The sequence below is a fragment of the Eumetopias jubatus genome, unplaced genomic scaffold, assembly GCF_037043125.1.
Source record: "Eumetopias jubatus isolate StellerSeaLion01/CBP00866 unplaced genomic scaffold, mEumJub1_p1.0 scaffold_1, whole genome shotgun sequence".
Classification (NCBI taxonomy): domain Eukaryota; kingdom Metazoa; phylum Chordata; class Mammalia; order Carnivora; family Otariidae; genus Eumetopias; species Eumetopias jubatus.
Window position 1 is genome coordinate 146,648,192 of NW_028274807.1, and position 14,062 is coordinate 146,662,253.

Consider the following 14,062-nt stretch of genomic DNA (forward strand, 5'->3'; position numbering starts at 1 on the left):
GTATACAATATTGATCACCACAGTCACTGGTTTTAAAAATGGCCTGTGACAAGAACACTGCAATATATCTTCCCTGGAAAAGATTAACACACACTTATAGCTGTGTATAAAGTGAAGAAAAATAGTAATAAGGCAATTTAGGACCTAAACTAGAGCACATACAGACCAAAGATAAATTTTATAGTGGTTGTTAAAAAATGTAATAGGTTACAGAATGAGGTGCTGGAATTGCTTTCCCATAGGGAGAAATAAACAGACTTGCAGTTTTCATCTGACTTGGGTAATTTTGGAGGTATTTCGCCTAAAGGTAGGTGGATGAACTTGTTAGCTTTTGAGGTTCTTTCCAGATTATGGTCCTACGAAAGAAAACATATCCTTAAGAGAAGAGAAAACCTGTCAACCCCTAATTTATGCCCTATATTTTTACTATACACTGTAGTAGAATCATAGTGGAAGGTAGATAAAAGACAGTGATTCTTAGTCTGTTTTGAATGTAAACTGCTTTAAGAATCTGAGGGTTCTAGATTCTCTTCCCAGAAAAATGTGTAGACTCACATATATGCCAGGTTCTGTGCACAGTTCACAGTTTCAGGAAGATCTTTGTTTTGTTTTGTTTTGTTTTTTCAATTAGCCAACATGTAGTACATCGTTTTTGATGTAGTGTTCAATAATTCATCAGTTGCATACAACACCCAGTGCTCATCACATCACATGCCCTCTTTAATGCCCATCACCCAGTTACCCCATCCCCCCACCCACCTCCCCTCCAGCAACCCTCAGTTTGTTTCCCAGAGTCAAGAGTCTGTCATGGTTTGTCCCCCTCTCTGATTTCTTCCCATTCAGTTTCAGGGGGATCTTTGAACCCTCAGTTGGAACATAGTATAAGATCTGGCTAATAAAGGTATAACCAATTGACCGTGTCTCCTGAAAAAAAAAAAATAAAGCAAGGTAATTGTTTGAATTAAATATTTTATTTAAGAAGAGGAAATGAGAAGCTATGCTGTACATCCTACATGAGTTTTATAACTAGATAAAGTTGCTATAAGAAATTATGCTACAGCCTCCTTCTTCTTCAATTAAAATAGGCATTTTCAAACTTAAGAGATCATTGTTTTTAAAAAATTTTCCTTCATTTTGCCTGAGATGCAGTATGTAGCTTGGTTTATATGTTTCACGTTAACCATGCCTTCCTTGGCCATTGAGCAGATGACCTTCTGCAGTCAGGTTGGGATGGCAGTCTGCACCGAACATCAGAATGTGAGCTCCCTCCTGTGCTAGATGAGTAGGGACCTGAGCCATCTCCCGAGCAGTTAATGATTCTGCCAGTAACAACATTTAAGCCAATATCAACATGATACTTACCAGTTCATGTTTCTGACGTCACTGTGCAATTTAAAAAATTGTGCCCCACTAAGTATAGGGGGAAAAGTTTCTTTTTTTCAGTTTCTAATTTTTCTCAAGAAATAACCAAGTAGGCCTGCCCGCCATGGCCGACAAGGAAGCAGCCTTTGATGACGCAGTAGAAGAACATGTGATCAACAGAGAGTACAAAATATGGAAAAAGAACACCCCTTTTCTTTACGATTTGGTGATGACCCAATGCTCTGGAGTGGCCTAGCCTAACTGCACAGTGGCTTCCAGATGTAACCAGACTGGAAGGGAAAGACTTCAGCATTCATCGACTTGTCCTGGGAACACACACGTCAGATGAACAAAACCATCTTGTGATAGCCAATGTGCAGCTCCCTAACGACGATGCTCAGTTTGATGCCTCACACTACGACAGTGAGAAAGGAGAATTTGGAGGTTTTGGCTCAGTTAGTGGAAAAATTGAAATAGAAATCAAGATCAACCATGAAGGAGAAGTAAACCGGGCACGTTATATGCTCCAGAACCCTTGCATCGTTGCAACAAAGACTCCATCCAGTGATGTTCTTGTTTTTGACTATACAAAACATCCTTCCAAACCAGACCCTTCTGGAGAGTGCAACCCAGACTTGCGTCTTCGTGGACATCAGAAGGAAGGCTATGGACTTTCTTGGAACCCAAGTCTCAGTGGGCACTTACTTAGTGCTTCAGACGACCATACCATCTGCCTCTGGGACATCAGTGCTGTTCCAAAGAAAGGAAAAATGGTGGATGCGAAGACCATCTTTACAGGACATACAGCGGTAGTAGAAGATGTTTCCTGTCATTTGCTCCATGAGTCTCTGGGTCAGTTGCTGATGATCAGAAACTTATGATCTGGGATACTCGTTCAAACAATACTTCCAAACCAAGCCACTCAGTTGATCCTCACAATGCTGAAGTGAACTGCCTATCTGTCAATCCTTATAGCAAGTTCATTCTGGCCACAGGATCAGCTGACAAGACTGTTGCCTTGTGGGATCTGAGAAATCTGAAACTTAAGTTGCATTCCTTTGAATCACATAAGGATGAAATATTCCAGGTTCAGTGGTCGCCTCACAATGAGACTATTTTGACTTCCAGTGGTACTGATCGCAGACTGAATGTCTGGGATTTAAGTAAAATTGGAGAGGAACAATCCCCAGAAGATGCAGAAGATGGGCCACCAGAATTGTTGTTTATTCATGGTGGTCACACTGCCAAGATATCTGATTTCTCCTGGAATCCCAGTGAACCTTGGGTGATTTGTTCTGTATCAGAAGACAGTATCATGCAAGTGTGGCAAATGGCAGAGAACATTTATAATGATGAAGATCCTGAAGGAAGCGTGGATCCAGAAGGACAAGGGTCCTAGATATGTCTGCACTTCTTGTGATTTTAGACTCACCTTTTTTTCCCTCTCAACCCTGAAATTGATTTAACACTGGTTTTGAGACACAGACTTTGTTTGGCTATCCCTCTATGATAGGTACCATCAACAATGTTATTAGCCCAAACAGAGGGTGTTTTCTAAATATTAACTGGGGGACTTGATTCAGTAAAGCTACAGACTTAATATTTAAATTTTCCTTAGGAATTTTCTAGTAATAAAGGTCTCAAGTAGCCACAGAAAGGGGAATATTATGTGTGGTTATTTTTCTTCTTAGGCTATATCCCCAAGTTTTTCAGACTCCTTTAAGTAAAGGCTAAAGTAAGGAAGGAGTAGAGCCAAGTGAGGTAGGTGTCTGAGCCATGAAGTATAAATACCACAAGATGTCATTTTTACTCAGGAAATGGGGGAGATTCAAGTCATAAATTCCTATTCTAAAATTTTCCCACCTGACTTTCCAGGATGCACATTTTCCTATGTAGACCAGTCTCCTCTCAGTTTCTTCAGTTAAGTCAAAACTATGTGTTCCTCTATCCCCCATATATTTTTGCTTGTTAGTGTATTTCTTGAGCTGTTTTCATATTTCTTTCCTTTCTGTGAAATGGTTTTTTAAAAAACTTGGGACCACCAAGTTGTAAAGATGTTTATGTTTTTACCTGACAGTTATACCACAGGTAGACTGTCCAGTTGAGTTGAGAAGAGTGAATTGATAGCTTGTATTTGTTTTTAAAATTAAATTAATCCTGGATAAGAAAAAAAAGAAAAAGAAAGAACCAAGTAGATTTTTCTCTTTAAACAGAAATGGACTTGGACTTGTCTGTTCTTTCTCTTCATAGTCAGTGGTCTGAAATCTAAATGATAGTTTATGGTGATTATGGTTTATGGTGATGGAGGCCAGAAGTACTGAGTAGTCCAGTTGCAGGTCAAACCCAAGAGGTTGGGCATCTTGATAGTTCTCTACTAAGCAGCTGCTCTAAGGAGTTACTGCCCCATTTAATAGGGATATCCCTCTTTCCAGTTAACCACTGCCCGTCTGTCTGCTGGGCATTTCCACTGGATGCACCATAAACACCTCAGATACTACAGGGTTAAAACAAACCCATAATCACCTCCTTAAAACTGTTTCTCTTCTTACGTCCTGTGTCAGAGAATGAAATTCATTTCCCTGCAGTTGCCCATCAAGAATGCAGGCATCATCTTGCCCTCTTTTCCTGTGCCATCCTGCCCTATTCTGTCAAGCCACCAAAACTCATCACAGACTGTCCTTTCTCTTCATTCCCATGGACGGTGTCATGAAGACCACCACCATCTTGTGCTTGCAGGGTCCGGGGGCCTCTCTCAAGGCCTGCTCTTGCCCTGCCCACTCTCTTCTGCACAGTGGAAGCATCATGCTTTCTCTAAAATGCAAGACTCATCTTGTTACTCATTGACTTCAAACCTTTCAATGATCCCCCATTATTCATGGATAATCTCTAACTTAACAGATTTACAGAACCATGTATGATCTGACATTTAGTTTCTAGCCTCGTCTCTTGACTCTCTTTGCCCTACTCTGTGTTTTGTACCCCAGCTTTTTTCAGTTCTTTAAATGTACTTTGATTTCCCTGTCTAGAACATGCTCCTCCTCCTTCTACTTGACTGTTCCTCAGCTTTCAGCTCTTGGCTTAGATATCCCTTCTTCAGCTTTACTTTTGGGTCTGGTGCAGAGGAGGGATTTGATGAATATTTGTGTAGGAAAGCAAGCTAATTGTTAACAAATGCAGTATATTTTCTGCCTTTCCTTATTCTAACCAAGAACAGACCACGTCTGGTAGGACATAGATTTAAGGACAAATTTATCCAGAGAGTTCGTCTGTACCATTGCTGTCCTGCCCTGGCTAAGCCAGCCCCTCCTACGGGCTGGTAATGATATGGCTCACTAGCTTGCTTGCTTTAAAACCGCATCATCTGGATTCCTCTCTAGAGGTTGACCTCTTTTTGGCAGGAGTTGTCCTGACCTTCACTGGGCAGCCTATATTCCTGAAATAACCCATACTCTGCCTTAGATTGACAGGAAAGAATACAAAAGGGCAGGTAGCATTGCCCAGGACTTCTGTTTTTGGAAAATTGCTGTACTTATAGTAACTGCAAAATATAAAAACCCAGCCCTAGAATCCCCACAGCAGTGGTGAGCATAAAAGCCTCTGAGCCATCAAAATAGAGGCCACGGCATCATTACCTTTTCTAACACGAGACCCCCCCCCCAGGTTTCTGACGTTCAGTATTTGAACTTGGGTACTGTGGGAAAGACTCCCAAAACTGCAGGTGTGTTTTCTGCCATTAATTCTTATACCTTTATCTTGAAGTGTACATCCTACATGAGTTTTATAACTAGATAAAGTTGCTATAAGAAATTATGCTACAGCCACCTTCTCCTTCAATTAAAATAGGCATTTTCAAACTTAAGAGATCATTGTTTTTAAAAATTTTTCTTCATTTTGCCTGAGATGTAGTATGTAGGTTGGTTTATATGTTTCGCGTTAACCACGTCTTCCTTGGCCATTGAGCAGATGACCTTCTGCGGTCAGGTTGGGATGGCAGTCTGCACCGAACATCAGAATGTAAGCAGTTGGTTGCAATATAATGATACAGTTTTTTTTTTTTTTTTAAGATTTATTTATTTATTTTAGAGAGAGAGCAGGGAGGGTCAGAGGGAGAGAGAAAGAGAATCCTCAAGCAGACTCCCCACTGAGCGTGGAGCCCAACTCGGGGCTCGATCCCAGAATGCTGAGATCATGACCTGAGTTGGTCACTTAACCAACTGAGCCACCCAGGCGCCCCATGATAGGTTTTTTAATAGCATTTGGTGGTTGTTCAGAGCTGCTAGTGCTAAGTTGAATAGGCAAGCATTCCCTTATGTGGTAAAGTGTGACTGGTGTCAGAAAGCAACCCCTCTAGAAAATCATTCTCACCCATTGATAACCCAAATTCCCATACTCTTTTTTTTTCCCCAAAGATTTTATTTATTTATTTGACAGAGACAGAGATAGTGAGAGCAGGAACACAAGCAGCGGGAGTGGGAGAGGGAGAAGCAGGCCTCCCCCTGAGAAGGGAGCCCGACATGGGACTCGATCCCAGGGCCCTGGGATTATGACCTGAGCCGAAGGCAGACGCTTAACGACTGAGCCACCCAGGCACCCCCAAATTCCCATACTCTTATTGCCCTCTTTACAAGCCTTCTTTTAAATAATAATGCTTTAACGTGAAAGCAAGTCACTTGTTTCACAAAACAAGACCAGGGCAGCGGGACAGATCATAGAAGAGAATGAAGAAGTGGGAGTTTGAGGGACAAAGAACTGACTATGGAACTGTGAAACATGGGTCATGCCAAAATCAAAGTCTAGTTAAAGATTTTTGGTGTGGGCTTTCTTCTCTGTTTCCAGTACATTTATCTTGCCTTAAAAAAAGAAAAGAAGGTTAATAATTAAGAGTTGAGTCTTTTATGTGCATCATTGAGGAAAGTGAATGTTAGTAATTGGACTCTTATAACCAGCTCTAAAAGTTATTAGAACCAGCTAAAAACACATCAGAATTGTGGTGTGATTTTATATTTATACATCTCACTTATGTAACAAATGGACAGGAGGGCAATAACAGCCTGGGGTTTTTGGAGTTCCACACTCGTTCATTTTTGAGACAGTGTCTGTAAAGAGGTGCTAAATAGAAAGAGGTCATATAAATCGCCTAGAAATAGACAGGTATCCCAAGAGAAAAGTGGGCAAAGGACTTGAGTGGACAACTTACAACAACAAAAGTGCAAATGTCCAATGTTAATTTCACTGGACACATTTAAGCATGCTATGAATAATGGAAAATTAATTTTTAAAAATGCAACACAACCCTCAAAGTTGGAAGCTGACTTTGGAGACAAGAAGAGGTAAATAAAAATATACCTAGGTCTGTATCAAAAGCCTTCAAATTATTTATATCCTTTAATGTAGTCATTCCACATCTAGAAAATTTATGCATAGGAAATAATCATAGAAGTACTGAATGATCTGTGTAAGCATATGTTCTCACAACATTATCTCTAGTATCGAACACTTTGGCAATAACCTATATGTTCTCAGTTGGAAATTAATTTCCATTCTTAGGGTAGAAGTCCGTTGTGCTATTAAATATCATATTTCCCAAGCATATATAACAGTGTAGGAAAATATATATAACATAAGGCTAAATAAAATATCAGAATATATATTCATTGTAGAATGATGCTAATTTAAAATGTAAAAATTTTAAAGTATATATAATAAAAAATATGTATGTATCTAAAATGTACATGTATTTTAAGTTAGCATCATTTTTATAATTATTGTATATAATGGTGCTCCCACAGAGGCAATCCTTACTTTCACAGGGCTTTAATATGGACAGATTTCAGCCAGATAACCCCAGTCCCCCAGAACATGGTTCAGATTTCAGTTACCATGTTGTATTCACTGGGGGTAATTGCATGAAGTACAAACTTTGCTATTAGCTCTTCAGTGAACAAATCACTATGTAAATAATAGGCGTGCATCATCACCAGTAATCAATCATGCACTTACATGAAAATCTGTCAGCAGTTGGTTGCTTTGCATTTATCATTTAGTTCACACACAGACAGCAAAGCATGTAGCTATGTTTCTTCTTTGTCTGCTAGTGGTAAATCCACATAGCATTTTACAAAAACTGATCATTGAAAGGGAATTGCGCAACAAAGACAAAAGAGTAACAAAGAAGCTAAAAGCAATAATTTTGGAAGGGAAATTTGAATCTAATATAAATGGAGTTGCAGAAGAAACAGCAGACTTTAGGAATGTTGACAGTGGTGCCACTTAAGAGGTTCTAAGTAGGCAGCCAGAGGAACTTAGTGGAAGTGAAATCATCTACGTAAAAAAGGGAAGTTTTTTTTTTTTTTAAGAAAAGAATGAAGTCTCAGAGGAAGCAATGTAGGCAAAAAACAAAGCAAAACAAAACAAATGCAAACCAAACCAAAACAAAAAAGCCTAATCCAAAACAAAAAACCCTTTACACTAAAGGAATTCTGGGAGGTATTTTCCAACCGTGCAGGCACAAAGGATAAAATGCTGGGAGCTGAGCCAGAGTTAGAAAGGGAGTAAGACAGTTGTCCAAGGCATAGAAAAGATGCTCTCTCTGTACGGTGAGTTAACATGAGAAAAAAGCAGCAAGCACTCCTCAAACTACCCTTTTTTTTGTTTTAATTTTTAATTTTTTTCAGAGAGCCGGGGTGGGGGGTGTGGTTGGTAGTGCTGGAGGGGCAGAGGGCAAAGGAGAGAGAGAATCCCAAGCAGGCTCTGTGCCCGTGGCAGAGCCCGTCCAGGGCTCAGTCCCACGACCCAAGCTGAAACCAAGCGTCAGACGCTCAATTGACTGAGCCACTCAGGCACCCCAAACTACTCTTGATAACTCTTTTTTCAGAAAAACAAAACAAAAAGACTTTAATTCTCGATGTTTCTAATGTTCTGGATTACAGGAATAAATATTAGATTTACTGTTTATTCTTTTGCACATTTATCAGGACACATCTGTAATTGATATTGAGAGCTTTTAGTGTTTTGATAACAAATTTGAAAGGTTATGGAATAGGTGCAATTTCCCCATTCATTAAGATCATTTTGCATGGTTAAAGTTGGCACAGTCATTTTTATGGTTGCCTGCTGAGTAGGTAGATAGGTAGAGTAGGTAGATAGGACAGATGTATTCCACAGTGCCTGCAGTGGTTAACTTGGGGTGGTAAAAGTACATATGATTTCTGTTTTTGTAACATCCATCTGTATATTTCAGATTTTATAAAGTGAACATTTATTACTTTTATAATCATAAAAGGTTTTAAGTCCACATTTCTACCTTTTGTAATCCCATTTTACTCAGCAAAAACAAATTTATAATACTGAATTTCTACCTTCTCTGTCCTTTCCCAGATTCCTACTACCTTTTGGTGAATGAGTGACATCCCTTTTCCATCAGCCAACAGGTGGTCTACTTTAGGCTTTTTAAAAATCCCACTGCCAAGTTTCCTCCCACTCTTTATCTCCCATAATGTCCTCTGGACAACTTTTCTTTCATTGAAATGTCTAGCAGCAATTTCAGCTGTAAACCTGCAGCCTCCTGACAATAAATTCTTGAATTACAGAGATCCAGAGTATACTCCTCAGAAAACATACAGTGTCTCCAATATATCTTCATAAACATCACACATAAGATCAAGGAACAGCCACAAACTTGCAAATCCACCACAGAATAAAATATAGCAAATCCTGTGATAGGCTTATAGGTGCCATCGAGCCCTGTGGAGGGAAAAACCCAACTACATGAGTTGGGCCAAGGAGGAAAGGCTGGATGAATTTTTTCTAATTTTTTTTTGACTGTGGTAAAATAAATGTAAAACTTGCCATGTGAACCCTTTTTTAGTATACAGTTCACTGTTATTAATATATTCATGATGTTGTACAACCATCACCACTGTTCATTTCCATAACGTTTTTCATCTTGTGAAACTGCAACTCTGTACCTATTAAATAAACATTAACTCCCTATTCCCTTTTACCCCAGCCCCTGGCAACCACCATTCTACTTCCTGTCTCTATGATTTGACTACTATCTCACATAAACGGAGTCATACAGTATTTGTTGTTTTGTGACTGGCTTATTTCACTTAGCAGTGTCCTCAAGGTTCATCCATGTAGTTTGTGTCAGAATTTCTGTGTTTTTTAAGGCTAAATAATACTCTGTTCTATGTATGTACCACATTTTGCTTATCCATTCATCTGTCAGTGGTCAGTTGGGTTCCTTCCAACTTTTAGTTGTTGTGGAAGATGCTGTGAACATGGATGTATCTTTTTGAGACCCTGCTTTCAGTTCTTTTGAATATATGCCCAGAAATGGAATTGCTAGATCCTCTGATAATTCTATTTTCAATTTTTTGAAGAACCACTGTTCTGTTTTCCATGATGGCCTTCCTATTTTACATTCCCATCAACAGTGTGCAAGTGTTCAAATTTCTCTATATCCAAACTGATAACTTGTTATTTTCTTTTTTGTTGATAGTAGGCATCCTAATGGATGTAAGGTGATATCTCATTATAGTTGTGATTTGCATTCCCTAATTATTAGTCATATTGAGCATCTTTTCATGTGTGGATTGTCACTTGCATGTCTTCTTTTTAGAAGTATCCAAGTTTTTTGCCATTTTTTAATTTTAATTTTAATTTTTTATTTTTTAAGAATGATTTTTTTTTAAAGATTTTATTTATTTGACAGAGACAGAGATAGTGAGAGCACGAACACAAGCAGGGAGAGTGGGAGAGGGAGAAGCAGGCTCCCCGCTGAGCAGGAAGCCCGATGTGGGACTCGATCCTAGGACCCTGGGATCATGACCTGAGCCGAAGGCAGATGCTTAATGACTGAACCACTCAGGCGCCCTTGCCATTTTTTTAATCAGGTTTTTTTGTTGTTGAATTTTAAGAACTCACTATATATTCTGGATATTGATCCATTTTAAATATGTTACTTGAAAACATTTTCTCCCATTCTGTAGGTTGCTTTGTATTGATATGAGTCTGTTCATGTAAAAAAAAAACTGTATTGATAATATCTTTTGATGCACAAAATTTTCATGAAGTCCAATGTGCCTGTGCAATTTTTTCACTTGTTGCTTGTGCCTTTGGTGTCATATTCAAGAAATTGTTGCCAAATCCAATGTCATGAAGCTTTTGTCCAATGTTTCCTCTAAGAATTTTATAGTTTTAGGTCTTACATTTAGGTCTTTAATCCATTTGGTCTAATTTTTATATGGTGTTAGTTCCATCTTCATTCATTTGAAAGTGGATACCAGTTTTCTCAGCACCATTTGCTGGAAAGACTGTCCTTTTTCCATAGGATATTCTTGGCGCCCTTGTCAAAAATCATTTGACCATATATATGGGAGGGTTTATTTCTGGCCTCTGTATTCTATATTCTGTTGGTCTATATGTCAGTCAGTCTTTATGCCAGGACCACAATGATTTAATTACTATAGTTTTATAGTAAGTTTTTAAAATCAAGAAGTCTGAGTCATCCAGTTTTGTTTTTCTTTTTCAAGATTGTTTTGGCTATTTAGAGTGATTTGAGATTGCATATGAATTTTTAGATGGGGTTTTCTATTTCTAGAGAAAACATCATTGGGATTTTGATAGGGATTGCACTGACTCTGTAGTTTGCTTTGGGTAGTACTGTAGTGTATTCCATTGATAATTTTTGTATTTTGAGCCATTCTTGCATCCCAGGAACAAATCCCACTTGTTCGAGGTATATAATACTTTTAATATGCTGCATAATTAGGTTTGCTAGTATTTTTTAAAGGATTTTTGCATCAGTGTTTATCAGGGATATTGATCTGTGGTTTTCTTGTAGTGTCTTTCTCTGGCTTTGGTATCAGGATGATCCTGGCCTCTCAGAACAAATTGGGAAATGTTTCCTTCAATTTTGGGGAAAAGTTTGAAAAAGAACCCCTTTAGCATTGCTGTGTCTCATAAGTTTGGGTATATTGTGTTTTCATTTTCCTTCATCTCTAAGTATTTTCTACCTTCCCTTATGATTTCTTCTTTGATCCATTGGTTGTTTAAGAATGTGTTAAATTTCCATAAACTTATGGATGTCTTAGTTTTTGTATTGTCACTGATTTCTAATTTAATCCTGTTGTTGGAAGGATATTTTGCATGATACCTATCACTAAATCTACTGAGATTTAGGACATTTCTCTTTTGCTCTCTGTCTTTGGCCTTTGAAACTTTGAGCATTGTATGTCTCCCTGTGGGTTTTTTTTTTTTTTTTTTTTTTTAAGATCATTTTTCTTGGAGTTGAGTGAGCTTCCTGGATGTTTATGTTCAGGTCTTTCACCAAATTTGGGAAGTGTTCAACCAGTCTTTCTTCAAATATTCTGTCTGCCCCTCTCCCTCTCTCTCTCCTCTTTCTCAAACTTTCACAATGTATGTCGGTCCATTAGATGGTGTCCTAAAGGTCTCTTAGGCTTTGTTCACTTTTCTTCAATCTATTTCTTTCTGTTCCCCAGACTCAGTAATTTTCATTTTCCTATCTTAATGTTCGCTGATTCTTTTCTCATGTTCCAGTATGCCTTTGAATCTCTCTAGTGTATTTTCCAGTTCATTTATTGTACTTTTTATCTCCATACTTTGTTTTTAGGGTTTTCTTTTTATTTATGTTTACATTTTGTTCATGCACTGTTTTCTTGACTTTGTACACAACTCCCTTTAGTACTTTTAGAGCATATTTAAGATAGTTGCTTTAAAGTTTTTGTCTAGTACATTTACCATCAGGTTTTTTTCAGAGACAGTTTCTGTTGATTTACTTTTCTCTTTTGAATGGGCCGTGATTACCTGTTTCTTTGTATGCCTTGATATTTTTTAAAAAATTTTTGTTGAAAACTGGACATTTGACTCTAATAAAGGTAACTCTGCAAATCAGATTTTCCCACTTCCCCAGGACTTGCTATTTTTTTCTTGTTTTGTTTATTTACCTAGGTTTTTTTTTTTTTTATTGTAGGGTGTCCTTGTTCTGAGGATCAGTCTGCTGTGTAAACGCAAGGCCTTTCCAGGTCTTTTCTGAGTGTGTGCCTTTCCCTGGGCTCATGTAGTTACTTTCTAATTTTTCCAATACATGTAGCTGCTTTTTAATGTCTCATTCCCCAAAGACGAAAAACAGAAAAATGCGGTGGGGTGAGGGGAGGTGAGGGGGCAGGATGCTGTCTCTTTAAATCTGGAAGTCACTTTATCCAGAGGGAGAGAGACTTGCAACGAGGGAGGTACAACAAGAGTGACTGCCTGCCTTTTTGTCTGCACCTGTGATCAGAAGCAGCCATCAGTGATTGAAGAACAGATTCTTGATATTTGGAGGACTGCGTCCTTTTTGTCTACCCTAGCTCCTGTAAACTTTGTGTAAGCTGCCCCCAAAACACATGAATAGCTGCCTGCCATGGGGGTTGAGGTGGGGAATGGGCAGCTACTACTGTGCTAAGAGCTGAAATTGACCAAAATCAACCTCAATTTACTACCCAAGCCTTCTCCTGGAAGTTGTAAGCCTTCAGTAGGTTCCAGAATTCTGAAGCAGTTACATCAGACAGATTTTGCCACTGCAGTTGTTGTCTATGTGGGGAGACAGATTCCTGGTGCTTCTTATTCTTCTTCAAACCCCCCAGGGCTTTTTGAATTTTGTTCGAAGAGTGGATGACGGTATGCCAAGCAGATATAATGGGGATGGGTGAAGGACTGAAGGGTTGTACACTCCAGATAGAAAATATACTCATAGGCATAAAAGATCATTTGAAGTTTGGGTCTCTGAAGGTAATGGTGGGATTGGAACTCAGGATTTTTTCCAATGTAGTGATGAGAAATGTACTTTGAAAAATTGTCAAGGACAGATAGTGAAAAACATGTAAGCCTTTTCACTAAGTGTAAATCTTAACAGTGTCACTTTATTTTTCTAAGTCAAATGAAATCTGGCATTATCAATGGATGTGAAAATTAGTGGTTAAAAGTATAATGAGAAATAAGAAATAAAACCCAAATTACCTCTCCACAAGATAATTACAAAAGAAAAAATTGTGATTTTTTTATAGTGCAGAAAACTGATAGCTACCACCCCAACAAGCGATCAAAGTTAATATCACAAGTGATAAGCTGATTGACATCCTGTGCCTACTGGTATAAGGCACTAAAAAGTTTACAACATCACCTCCTGGTATTCCTGGGAAAAATGCATTACCAAGATTTAATCATGAGGAAGCATCAGTCAAACCAAAGTGTCCTACATACTAACTGGCCAGTACTTTTCAAAAGTGTCTAGGTCATTAAAATCCAAGAAAGACTAGATGGACTATCACAAATTGTAGGAGACTGAGGAGGCATGACAGCTAAATCCTATCTGAATCCCAGATTGGATCCTGGACCAGAAAAGGACATTAGTGGAAAAACAGGCAAAACTTGAATAAGGTCTGTAAATTAGTTAATAGTAATGTCTCAATGTTAAATTGTTGTTTGTTGTAACTATACTATGGCTCCATAAGATGTTACTATTTAGGACAGTAAAGTGAACTCATTTTTACTACTTGTGGAAGCTCATTTGAGTCCAAAATTATATCAAAATGAAAGGTGAAAAATTAAGGACTTTAAGAAAGGAAGGAATCTGGCTCTGATATGCCATTCACTCCTTTTAGTACAAAAGTCTTAGTCCTTCTCTCTGGATTGATTT

The 14,062-nt window shown here is 38.4% G+C and overlaps 1 protein-coding gene and 1 pseudogene across 2 annotated transcripts in view; both read left to right on the forward strand.

Moving 5' to 3' along the window:
* Nucleotides 1-14,062, forward strand: part of ULK4 (unc-51 like kinase 4) — a 616,362-nt gene that overhangs the window by 444,293 nt on the left and 158,007 nt on the right. The window lies entirely within an intron of this gene.
* LOC114212345 (histone-binding protein RBBP4 pseudogene) lies at nucleotides 1,487-2,843 on the forward strand (annotated as a pseudogene).